At 34.5% G+C, this 12,370-nt stretch overlaps 1 protein-coding gene and 1 pseudogene across 1 annotated transcript in view; one reads left to right on the top strand and one right to left on the bottom strand.

The window, feature by feature from the left end:
- Positions 1-12,370, top strand: part of TNPO1 (transportin 1) — an 84,902-nt gene that overhangs the window by 3,104 nt on the left and 69,428 nt on the right. The window lies entirely within an intron of this gene.
- On the bottom strand, positions 8,031-8,149 carry LOC111747172 (annotated as a pseudogene).

Genomic DNA, 12,370 nt, shown 5'->3' with positions numbered 1-12,370 from the left:
ATAACCACATATTTGTGTTTTCTCATAATTAAACATTTTCCTGTTGGACAGTTAGCAAGTTTCTAATTTTTTTGCAGTTATAAGATAGTTTCCCTAGGACGTGGTTCCATAGTGTAGCAGTTAGCACATCTGCTTTACACGCAGAAGGTCCTGGGTTCGCTCCCCAGTGGAGCCACGGTCCATGGTCTACAGCCATGCCACAAGCCCAGTGTCTGATCTTGGAAGCTAAGCAAGGTCTGGCCTGGTTAGTACTTGGATGGGAGACCACTTAAGAATACCAGGTGCTATAGGCATAAATAATAATAATAATAAAAATAAATAAAAAGATAGATTCTTCAAAGTGAAAATATTGAATCAGAGTAAATAAACATCCAAAGCTCATGGTCCATATTACCAAATTTCTTTTACTTAAAGGGAATTTAATAATGGACTTAAATTAAGGAGCCCAGCATTTATTGCTCTTATTGCTTGAGATGAGAAGGAAGAGGGAGTGGATTAACATTTTTCCCATATAATATACCGGGCATTATTTGTAGGCATTTAGCATGCATTGTTACTTTTAGATCTGTTATGCTCATTATCATAGCCATGTGTTACACTAAGGGAGTTACTTCCATTTTGCTGATATGGGAGAACTGAAGTATAGAAAGGTAAATACTTTGCCCAAGGTCTCAGAGTATTCAAGGCTGGATCGGAATCTAGGTCTGCCTGGTTTCAAATCTCATGCTCTTTTACTTATAAAATTTTATATAATATACATATTCAAATCCTTATACTGAACACATATGCATTGAATGACTACAGAATCTTATAATTCACCATAACAGTGAATCTAACTGTAGATCATAGACCACATTATTAAGATAGTGAAACTGAGCTGGAAGTTATGAATGGGTAAATTAGTTAAACAAGGCTTAACTATCTATACACATTTTAGAAAAGGAAAAATACTCTTTATCTGGATGAGATGTAATTGGTAATAAATACATAGAGTTGGTTTCTAAAATAAATGCAGCAAGCATTTGTGGTTGAAATACTCTTAGTAATGACCTCAACACGAATAGGGGAGAAAAAAATACATAAAATTTGGGGGTTCAGAGAAATGACAACGGCCCATTAAATAACTATACTGAAAAATACACTTAGTAAAATCCTTGACAGAGTCTTAATAAAGATAAAAACAAAAAAATAATAGAGGCATTCCAGATAAGGAGAATAAGACTACCCACAAGGTGTGGGAGATTAATTTTATACTGAAAACGCAAGCAAAAAAAAATCGAGTTGCATTTTTATAGTTGACTTTGAACCACTCTCAAGCCATTAAGAAAATAATTATCAGTGGAGCCCATTAATCCTCAGATGCAGAAGTTCCAGCCATAGATGAGAAGGTTGATCCCAGAAAGGCCAAGATTCCATTGTTTTTGTCTTTACTAACGAAATTAGGGAAGAGAATATTTCAGCAAATCATGAATGTACTAAATAGATACAAATAAATTATTAGGAGTAGGTGGTATCAACCAAAATTATAAAGAAACGAATATAAAACATTTATCATTATACTGCCATTAGAAATAATGTTTTTGGAAAATAATGAAATAAAAATAGTTTATTCTGACTGGATAATAGAAAAACAGGAAAATACTGAGGATGATGGCTAATTATGAAGGACTTTGTGTGCCATTTATTCATTCACTAAACATTTATTAGTGCTTGGATTGTCCCTTGTCTTCAAAAGATTTATGTACTACGTGAGAGAGAGAGAGATGTAAACAAAAAAGTGCAATGAAGTATAGCTACAGCTTTTATGATATGTCTGTGGAGGCACCCAAGAGGACTAGTAATAGATTCCATGAAGAGTTAAAGAAATGGTGCAGGTATTTCGGGGGGATTTGGAGAAGCACTTCAGAGAGTATGTCAGCAAAGTTAAGGATCTATTGTGTTCTTGAAACTCTAAGCAGTCCAGAGGCCCTAAAAGGTATAGAATAGGAGTCCACAGACTTTTTCTATAGAGGACCGCACAGTATTTTCCGCTTTGTGGGCCTTACCAGCTCAGCCATTGTATTGCAAAAGCTGTCACAGACCTTATTGAAACTAATGGTATAAAGTAGAGGGATTTGAGGAAGAGATAACCAACTGAGCCTGTGTTGCCCTAGCACAAGCCATTGAAAGATTTGAAAGGAGAAATTTACAACATTGATTTGTATGAATCATTAAGAGCAGAATAATATAGAAAAAGATTATTTTTTAGCACTATAAAGTAATAAGAAAAGACAGCTCAATTTTTTAAATGGACAGATTCACAGAAGAGGAAATACAGTTAGCCAATAAATATGAAGCCATCAATAGGGAACTGCAAAGTAAAACTGAAATTTTTTTACCCATCATATTGGCAAAAATGAAAAAGTTTTGCTAGTATGTATTGACAAGGTTGTAGGGAAATACGTTTATTCATACATTGAATAAATCAGTATAGCCCTTTTGGTTTTAAAGTAAAAACATTTTGATTCAGCAATTTCCATTTTGTAGAGAACCATATGGGTATATTAGAAGTCATTTGTTTTCAATATGTCTTTGTCAGTAGCAACAGAACTTCCAGATTTACAGGTCACCTTTCCTCACCTGCACTCCAGTTCATAAAAGGGTCTATATTTGTCACCTTTTTTCTAAAACCCATTCCCAACTCTTCATATTTTTTTACTGTGCTTCCTGGAATTTACAGTCCATCATCTGCAAAATCCAGCCTCAACCTATGCTTAAACATTCCCTTCACTTTCTTGCTCTTATGGAAACCTAAATTTTTTGTGTGTGCAGTTTGGCTGTTGTGTTTTCCATAGCTCTCCTTGACACCGTTCCTACAGGTGGGAAAGGTGTCTGCCATGCATCTCTTTGCTGCTTGCAGTCTGTTCTCCATTCTCCCTAAAAATCTTGGATTTGTGGTTATGTCATCACATTATATAATACTGCCCTTCATGATTGCAATCAGCTACTAACTTCCAGGTCATTAGTCCTCGTTTTTAAATTATTTTAGCTCCAGGCTCATTGCCCTTCTCTCCAGTACCATCTCAATCTTTGTACTGAAATTGAAAAGAGTATACATAACTGATCTTTCCAGTACTTGGCCTTTCATTTCCTAGACCTTTCCTCTAGTGCTCTTCTCATCTACCCTGTCTGTCACTTCATAGTGATACCCTCTTGCATGGTCAACAACTACAGTCCCTCCACAGTTAGCATTTCATGTATTCTACTGTGTGACCTTACTTCTTATTTTTGTAGTTCACTACTCCTTGTTAGTTTCTGAGGCTCAACCATCTTTGGACCCCAATGGAATTTCCAGTCCATTGATCTTATTACTTTTTCCCTGCCACTCACCTCTTGATGTTTCACTCCCTTTCTTAAACTTAAATTCCATGGTTAATTATTTTAATCACTGCTTTGGGTCTGCTCCCTTGCTCTTTGCTGCTTTGGTAGAACTACAGTCCCTGTTAAAGCAACTCTTTGTTTTCTTTGCACCTGTGCCTATGTACCTTAGTGTGGCTGGAAGAAAATACACAACTACAATGACCATGTACCTCAAGTGGGTCCTTAATGCTGCCTGTTGATTGTACTCTATTTTCCTACTCTGTTCACTCTTCTAAATGACTATTTCATTATCTTCTTCAAACCTGCAATATCTTTTTTTCCTATCCTCACTTTCATCTCATGACATTGGTTTCTACTTTGCGAAGAAAATCGAAGCAGTCAGAAAATTTCCACTGCCATCACCCCATGTACCTACCAGCATCTTCATCAATATATGCTGTCTTCCTCCTTGATACCTTAGACTACCTGTTCATGTCACTGTCTGCTTTTGTACTAGATCCCATTCTCTCATCTGCTCAATGACGTTACTTCAACTTCTCTCCTTCCACATCAGTCTTTTTCTTTATTGGATTATTTCTATCAGCAAATAGACATGCTATTATTTCTCCCATCTTTAAACAAAAAAAAAAAAGAAAAGTCGATCCACTCTTCACCACTTGTTCTCTTTTTTTGGGGGGGGGGGTCCTTTTACAGCATTATTCCTCAAAAAAGTTGTCAGTACTTGCTATTGCCAGTTTTCTCCTCCCATGCTGTGTTAAACCCACTTCTCGTTAGGCCTTTGTCTGCACTATGATGACCATTGAAACAGTTCTTCAGGTTCTCCAGTAACTTCATGTTGCCAAATGCTGGATACCATTGATTGTGTTCATCTTACTTGGCCTGTCTACAACATTTAACACAACTATTTGTTCCCTTTGAAACACTTTCTTCTTTACTTTCCGGTCTTTGCTTTGCCACATACCCCTGGTTATCTCCTATCTCAGTGCTGGCTCCTGGTACTTTTCCTTTGCCTTTCTTCTCACACACCTCTTCATGTTGTAGAGCCCCAGGGGTCAGCCCTTATTTTTTCATTTGTTTGTTTTTTGTTTTCCTATCTTTATTCACTTCATTGATAATCTCATTCAGTCTCATGGCTTTAAATACCATTTAAATGCCAGCAATACCCAGATTTAGATCTTTTGCCTCAAGGTCTCTAACTCCTCTAATATGTTCAACTGCCTATTCAACATCTCTACCTAAATGCCTAATAATAGACATCAAACTCAGCATGTTCAAAACTAAACTTCTAAACTTCATCCTCATAGACTTCCCCATTTCTGTATGTCAGTGGCTCCATCCTCCCAAAAGCTCAGGCTAAAATCTTAGAGTTATTCTTGACTTTGCCTCTTCAAATCTATTCTTTCAGGATAACCTGTTTTTTTCTATATCATCGAAATATATCCAGAATTTTACCATGCCTCACTTTCTCTGCTGCCACCACCCTGGTCCAAACCACTATTGTCATATCTCCTTGGATTGCTTAAATGGGTTACTACCTGGTGTCTCCATTTTACGCTAGCCCCTCCCAACAGTCTTTTCTCAATGTACTAACCAGGGCAACCCTTTTATAAATTAAGACAATCTCTGTCACTTCTCTACTCAAAGCCCTGCAATGACTCTCTTTTTCACTCAGAAAATCTAGTCCTTACAATAGACTACAAGGCTTTACATAATCTGCCCAACACACTCCCCTTTCACTTTTCCTTCCTGACCTCATTTTCCACTACCGCTTTCCCTCCTTGCTCACTTGTTATATCATAAATGTACTTTAGGGCCTTTGCTCTAGCCAGTTCAGCTGTCTGGAATGTACTTCTCCCAAATATCTATTTGACCTTTCCTCCAGGTCTTTGTTCAGATTTCACATTCTCTAAACACCCTATTTAACACCCTACTGCATCCTTCTTATCCTGGATTCTTGATTTTTGGATAGCATGTACCACCTTCTAACACACTATATCAGGGGTCAGCAATCCAGAGTTCCATTGCCCTGTGGCCTGTTTCTGTACAGCCTATGAGCCAAGAATGGTTTTACATTTCTAAAAGGTTGTAAAACAAAAAGAATATACAACAGACATGTGAGTTGCAAAGCTTAGAATATTTACTGTCTGGCCCTTTGCAGAAAAAGTTTGCAATATATATACTGTTGTCTTTCTCCTGAAAGAATGTAAGCTCCCAAGAAAGTGAAGATCTTTGTTTTATTTATTGCTTTATCTGCCACAATCAGAACAGTTCCCAGAATATAGTAGGCACTCAGTAAATCTTTGATAAATGAATTGTGCAAAATTGTATATAGGTTAAGTTCATCAATAAACCATACTGAAGTTAGTAATGAAATAAAGCTATGTATAATGGGTAGGAAAGCCAAGGCATATTTTACATGAATTTTTATAGAACACAAAACTTTTCTACAGAAACGTGTATTTAAATACACAGAAAACAGCTCTATAAGGATATACATCAAATGGAAGTTAAAGAGTACCTCCGGGGAGGAGACCAGGATTAGAAGAGGTACTTGAAGGGAACTTGAATTTTATCTGTATTGTTTACATTTTTTTGTACACTGAGAAAGTCACATTTTTCCTTTAAAGATTTTTCTTAATGAAGAGAAAGGGGGGAAAAGTAGGTACTAACTAAGGCAGTGAGAGGAAATATAGAATAATGGGATAGAGAAGAACCTTTGCCTTTCTTATATGTCATATTTGGCCAGCAGTCTGAATGAGGAGAAGTGAGCAGTATGAATATTTGAAGAAAGAGTATGCAACAGTAAAGAGTCTTAGGTGGGAACAAGCATAATATTATCAAGGAACTACCAAAAAAAAAAAAAAAAGTGGAACATAGTGAAAATGGGGACAGGGACCGTTAGAAGATTAGTGCAGAGAGATAGGAGCCCAGATCAGGTGCAACTTTGTAGGGTGTGGTAAGGATATGAGGTTTTATTTTAAGTGTGGTGAAAAACCTATTGGAAGGTTTTGATAGAAGACGTGATTTTTTTTGTTCACTTTTGCTGTTTTGTTCCTGTCAAGGAACAGAAGAGAAGGCAGGGAAACCTATTGTAGTAGACCACACTCTTGTAGAAAATGCTATCTAGACTAGGGTAGATGGTGGAGAAGATAAGAAGTGGTCAGACAGTATATTTGAAGGCATATTTTGACAATACTGGCTGATGGTTAAGACATGGAGTTTGAGAAAAATCAAAGATGACCCTTAGTATTTTGACCTGAACAACTGGATAAACTATAGTAGCATTTAGTGGTATTGGACAACTGGAGGAGGAGCAGATTTGAATGGGATAGGGAAGAGAATCAAGAGTTCTTTTTTATCCAGCAAAGAATAAGATACCCATTTAACAAACAAGTGGTCATGTCTTATAAGACATTGGATACTTGAGTCTGGAGTGCTATTTAATGGACTGGATGAGATCACATAGATAGAGAAAAGAGACCTAGGATATTTAGGGATAGGGGAGCCAGCAAAGGAGACTAAGAGCACTCAGTGAAATAAATGGAAAACCAGGGAGATGTGATGCCACAGGCAAAGAAGTGAATGGTTGCCTGTGTTCAGCACTGTGGAGAAATTACAGTGAGACCAAGAAGAAATCATTGGGTTGGCAACAAGGAAGTCTCAGTCTCAGTGAAGTGGAGTAAAGAAGGGAGAGATGGTGTCTCTACACAGCTTTGAAGTTATTTCTGTGAATGGAAGTGAGTGGAGAAATTGAGTAGTAGTGGAGGGTAAATGGAGTCAAAGGTGGGTTTTTTAAAAGATATTTTAAATAATTTTAAACTTAGAAGTTGTGAAAATAATTCAGAGAACTCCCGTATATACTTCACCTGGATTCACCAGTTCTTAACATTTTGCCATATTCTCTCTACCACCCACACACATGCACACACACACACGATTATTATTTTTTTGATTATTCGATAGTAGGTTGTATATATCTTGTCCTTTTATCCCTTAATACCTTAACGTGTATATCTTAAGAGCCATGATTTCTTTTCTTGAAATCATGTATTGTTATCAAATCCAGGAAGTGTAGTTATTTACAATCTGCATTACAATTTTGTCATCTGTCCCATTTACATCCTTTATAACATTTTTTTCTTCCTGTACAGGATCTAGTCCAGGGTTTTATATTACACTTAGTTGTTGTATTTTTAGACAGAGAAAAAAATTTTTTAATGGAACCTTTGCCATTTTATCCTCATAACAACTCCATGAGATGAGGTACTGTTAGTCATCTCATTTTATAGATCATAAGTCAGATATATAGATCAGAGACAAAGACCTCATATCAAAAGGTTGATATTAAATTTCTAAATCTGGATTATAACTCTTTGTAATGATGGATCAGGGTTTACCCTGATGAGCTTTGGGACAGAAGGAAGAGCAAGAAAAGTAAAGATATTTAAATTTTGTATGTAAAATTTACCAAACTTTTGCATAAATTGTATGTTTTCAGAGTTAATTGGTATTGATTGTTTAGAAAGGTAAAATAAAATACTTGGATAATTCTACTGTGGTGGTTTTAGTTGGCAGTATATGGGCAGTATAAGGTCTAAAGAGTCCTTATCTGTTCCACAAAGTTTGTTTTATCTCATAAAATTCTGCTTGTCAAACTTTTTTTTTTTAAACGCCTACAGTACCTGGTATTCCTAGGTGGTCTCCCATCCAAGTACTAACCAGGCCCGACTCTGCTTAGCTTCCGAGATCAGACGAGATTGGGCACATTGTGGGTGGTATGGCCATAGACTTTGTCAAACTTTTGTTAGAAAATATTATGAGACTTAATTTAGGAAAAGACTATTAAACTGAACCATTGATTTTTAGTTCAATAATGTTTTACATAGTTTTCTGTTAACACAGTTTTGAGGGGATAATGGGCAAAGATTTCTGTTGGATAGAAATCCAAGTTATGAAAATTTTTCTTAACATTTTCAGTTAAAGATTGTTCTTAATATTGAATGTGACCTAAGCCTGACACAGTCATGTGACCTTTCATAGGAGCTCAGGTATTTATTGAAAGAATCAAGTGACATGTAGCTCTCACATAGGTAATTTAGTAGTCTCGAACTACATTTGAACAATGGAATTGAATACAAGTTTCCCTGAAGGCTTGGAGAATTTCAGTAGCAAGTATAAAGAAAAGAAGTTAAGGCTGACTTCGATATGTGGAGTATGACCAGATTCATTATTTACAGTCAACTAAATATTTTACTTCTAGAAGCTGAAAGGACCTTGGTCTTTAGTTGCTTTATAGATGAGGACATGAACCAAATGAGTGTAAGAGATTTGTACAGGATTGCCCATCCAGCTATTCTTCGTGCAGAGAAGAACTGAGACAAGAGCCTCAGATCTCTGACACTACTTGTTTACTGATTTTTTTTGGCTCTTCATGGCACAGAAGACTTAAAGACTCATGCATGGCAGGGGGCAGTTTGTCCTGAAGCCCCATGAAATTACAGTGGGCTTGTTAGCACCAGAAGGTTGTGGCTGTGAGTTCAAGTGTCTGCGTCGCCTCCCTCCTCCATAAATCAAGAATGAAACAGTGGATGGGAGAATGGGGTGAAGGTCATGGGGATAGGAATATAGTTAGCATTAATATATTGGCTAGGTGGAGAGCCAGATGAGAGAAGGAGCAATTAGGGGGATCGTTTTATAAACTATATAAATGTCTAACCAAATGTACTGTATAGTTGAAAATTAAAAACAAAAAATGAATGAATGAATGAAACAGTTGAGAAAGGTAGTTTTTCCTGGAGTCTTGTATGCTCAGAATCAAGAGAGTGGTGTAAAAGTTTAAGATTTAATGTAGGAAGTTGATGGGAGAAGTTTAAATAAATTGTTAAAGCGTAAAGAGGGAAAGGCTTTGCTAAAAATCCTACCTTTATTTTAACCCTACATCCTAGTGGGCTAAAGGTTTTTGTTTTGCTGTTGTTACTTGCTGATCAGATGTAATTTTTATTTGTAGAATGGAATCTACACATCAACACTCCAGTGAGATTTTAGTAGAGTTTAAATTGCTCAGCAACAAGGACAAAATTGTGATTTTGGGTAAAATTATCGTTTTCTAGTTCTGAGAATTATAAACTCCTGTACATCTCAAATGCTTTTGAGTCAGGTTCATCAAATGCCTAGCCACATTTTGGATCGTTGAATTTAATAAAGTAAAGAAATCTTAGGAATTTCCTAGTTCATCCCTTTCATTCCAGACTTATACCGTATTTGTAGTTTTCAGTTATAAAATTCTGTGTATACAAGTGCCTAATGTTAGCTTATTGATTTAATTTCTGGAGTTTCTTCATTCTAGAATATGCATGCTACTTCTGTAAGAATGTACAATGAACATTTGACTAGAGAATGTGTATTTGATTAATTGTAATAGGGATTAGTTGCTGTATGAAAATTTTTTTTAATTGAAATTTTATTTCGCGTGACAAAACAAAGATTGCTTTCTGTGTCTCTTTCCCTACTCCAGGAAAATGATTTAGGAAAATTTAATAAATGAATTTATTTTTCTTTCTAAGAATTGGTTTACTGTGATGGAAATAGTGTGTGCTTTTGAGGCAGTTCATTAGACTCCTGTATCTACCAATTGTAAGTGTACCTCGTAGGCACACAGAACTATGCTATTAGTTTCAAGTTAAGATAATTTGCGTGCATATGTTTTCTTTGCATCTCTTCTTATTTATTGTATTAGCTTCCTTAGGCAGAAAAACATGTTAAAAATTCAGAGACAATTCTAACATAATTTTCTTAAAGTTTTACTATTTTCTAAGAGTGTTAACTTTAAATTATTTAAATGATTTATGAATTATTTTCTTTAAAAGTAAAATAGTATAAGATACAAACAATTGATTAGCAAAATGAAAAGAACTAGAACTCTAACTTCTTTTAGTTCAGTATGTCGCTAAATGACTAAATTATTTGTGATATGCTCATTTATTTCTGTAGTCAGAATTTTCTTATACATTAGTAAGTAATTTTTGCTGAAAATATTTATAATTATGATTATTGAGAGAATCTAGAACTTGTTACTACAAAAAAAGTCTTGAGAACTGTTATGGAAGAATGACAGACCCTCTTTCTAAGCTAAAACTCATGTAAATTTCCTGTTGGCTTTTTACCTTTTTGCGGGATTTTTTCCTTGTAGTTCAACATATGATTTAAGTTAGCTATTTTTTTCTGAAGTGATACTTCTGGAATTATGCATCAATGTTTTGAAAAATTAGGAGGTTTGTGAGAGATGCTTGAAATTTTTTTATGTTAAAGAAAATTGTGGTATTGTTTTAAATTTTGGAGTAGTCTTACTGTGTCTGTATATCTTTGGTAGTTCATTTAAACATTTAAATGTCTTAACATTAATTTGTTATTATAACAATGAAAATTATTTCCCTACATATAAGATATTAAAACCAAATTAGTTGATAAAAAAACTAATTACAAGTTTAGAATCTATAATAATTTCCATTATCTAAGTAAAAGTGAAACTTCTGGTTTTTAATTCTCAGGACAGCCTTTCTCTGAGACTAGGTTTCTGGGATTATAAAATAACTTTTCTGGTATAATTCTTCTGCTTTGACTCAGTTTTTTTCCCATTACTATAAAAAATTTTTTTCAATAATCAATCGTGTCTACTCATTTTAATGGCGTAATGTGGGCAAAAGTTGCTACTTCAATTTTCTATAACTAAAATGTAACCTCTTAAATACCATAACTTGTAAGCATTTTCACAAAAAAACTATTTCATACCTTCTTACATTCTTAAAAAGTAAAAAAAATAAGTGTAATATAAGCTTTTTGATTATTATGTCATTATGAATAGCAAGCATTGTACTATAATATAGTAAATAAATTCTCTAGGGTCTTTTGCTCTGCCTTATTTATGACTTTAAGCAATTATACTATTGGAAATGTTTATTTTCCTTATAAAGGTAACATAACTACTACAATATTGATAATTTTTTAAAGAGAAAAGGACCCATAATCTTAACACCCTAATATACTGCTAGCTTTTCATTATTTTCTTCCAGTCTTTTCATTTAATAATCTGTCTTTATCTTATAAATATTTATACTTACTTGTAATTGTTCCCTATATACAACTTTTTATCATTTTTTTCACTTTCTAATCAGAAACATTTTCCATGTCATTACCAAAATTAACCATCTTTTTTAATGGCTGTGTAATAGCCCAGCAGTTGAATGTTGTGTTATTTACCCATATGTTTATTGTTGTATTAGAAATAACCTGAGATAAAATCATTGAGAACAATGCTTTCTTTTCTGTATTTAAGATTCTTAAGATACAGTCTCAGAAGTGTAATCATGAGGATAAAGGGTGTGGAAATGCATATGGCTCTTGATACAGATTGCTGAGCAGATTTTCAGTATGTTGTATTAGTTTATACTATAGTCAGTAATTTATTAAAGTTGATTCATCATATCTTTAGCAGTGTTGGATATTGTTATAAAATTATCTTTGCTAATTAGTCTGAAGACATTACTTCATTATTACATTTATTGATTACTAGTAAGGGTCAGCATATTTCCATGTTTACTATTATATCTCCTCTTGTGAATTTTCTTTCATGTGTTATCTATTGGTTCTAAACTAGTTTTCCAGATAAGTAAAGTTATTAATGTATTATATCTTATTGTATAATCTAATTTTATATGATAATATGTTAGGAGCCCCTCCCTTTTATATTTGTTCAAATAAAGCATATGTTTGTCCACCAAATTTGTAAATAGTCATGCCTTCTGGAAATGCATGAGATGTTGTAGGTCCTTTGAGATGTGGACTGAGTCTTGGGGAAACAAGTATTACCTGAAAGCTGGCATCATAATGAGGGTAAATTGCCACCATTCCTACATTTCCCACTGGTATAAAGTTTAAACAAAATGAATATTGTGAGTTATTTTTACCCTTGACGGCAGTGTTTGCCAGTGCTCAGAACCAAAATAGTATAATT

The sequence above is a fragment of the Pteropus vampyrus genome, unplaced genomic scaffold (genome assembly GCF_000151845.1).
Source record: "Pteropus vampyrus isolate Shadow unplaced genomic scaffold, Pvam_2.0 Scaffold213, whole genome shotgun sequence".
NCBI lineage: Eukaryota > Metazoa > Chordata > Mammalia > Chiroptera > Pteropodidae > Pteropus > Pteropus vampyrus.
The sequence above is the reverse complement of the archived record's forward strand: the minus strand, read 5'-3'. Positions and strand labels throughout refer to the sequence as shown.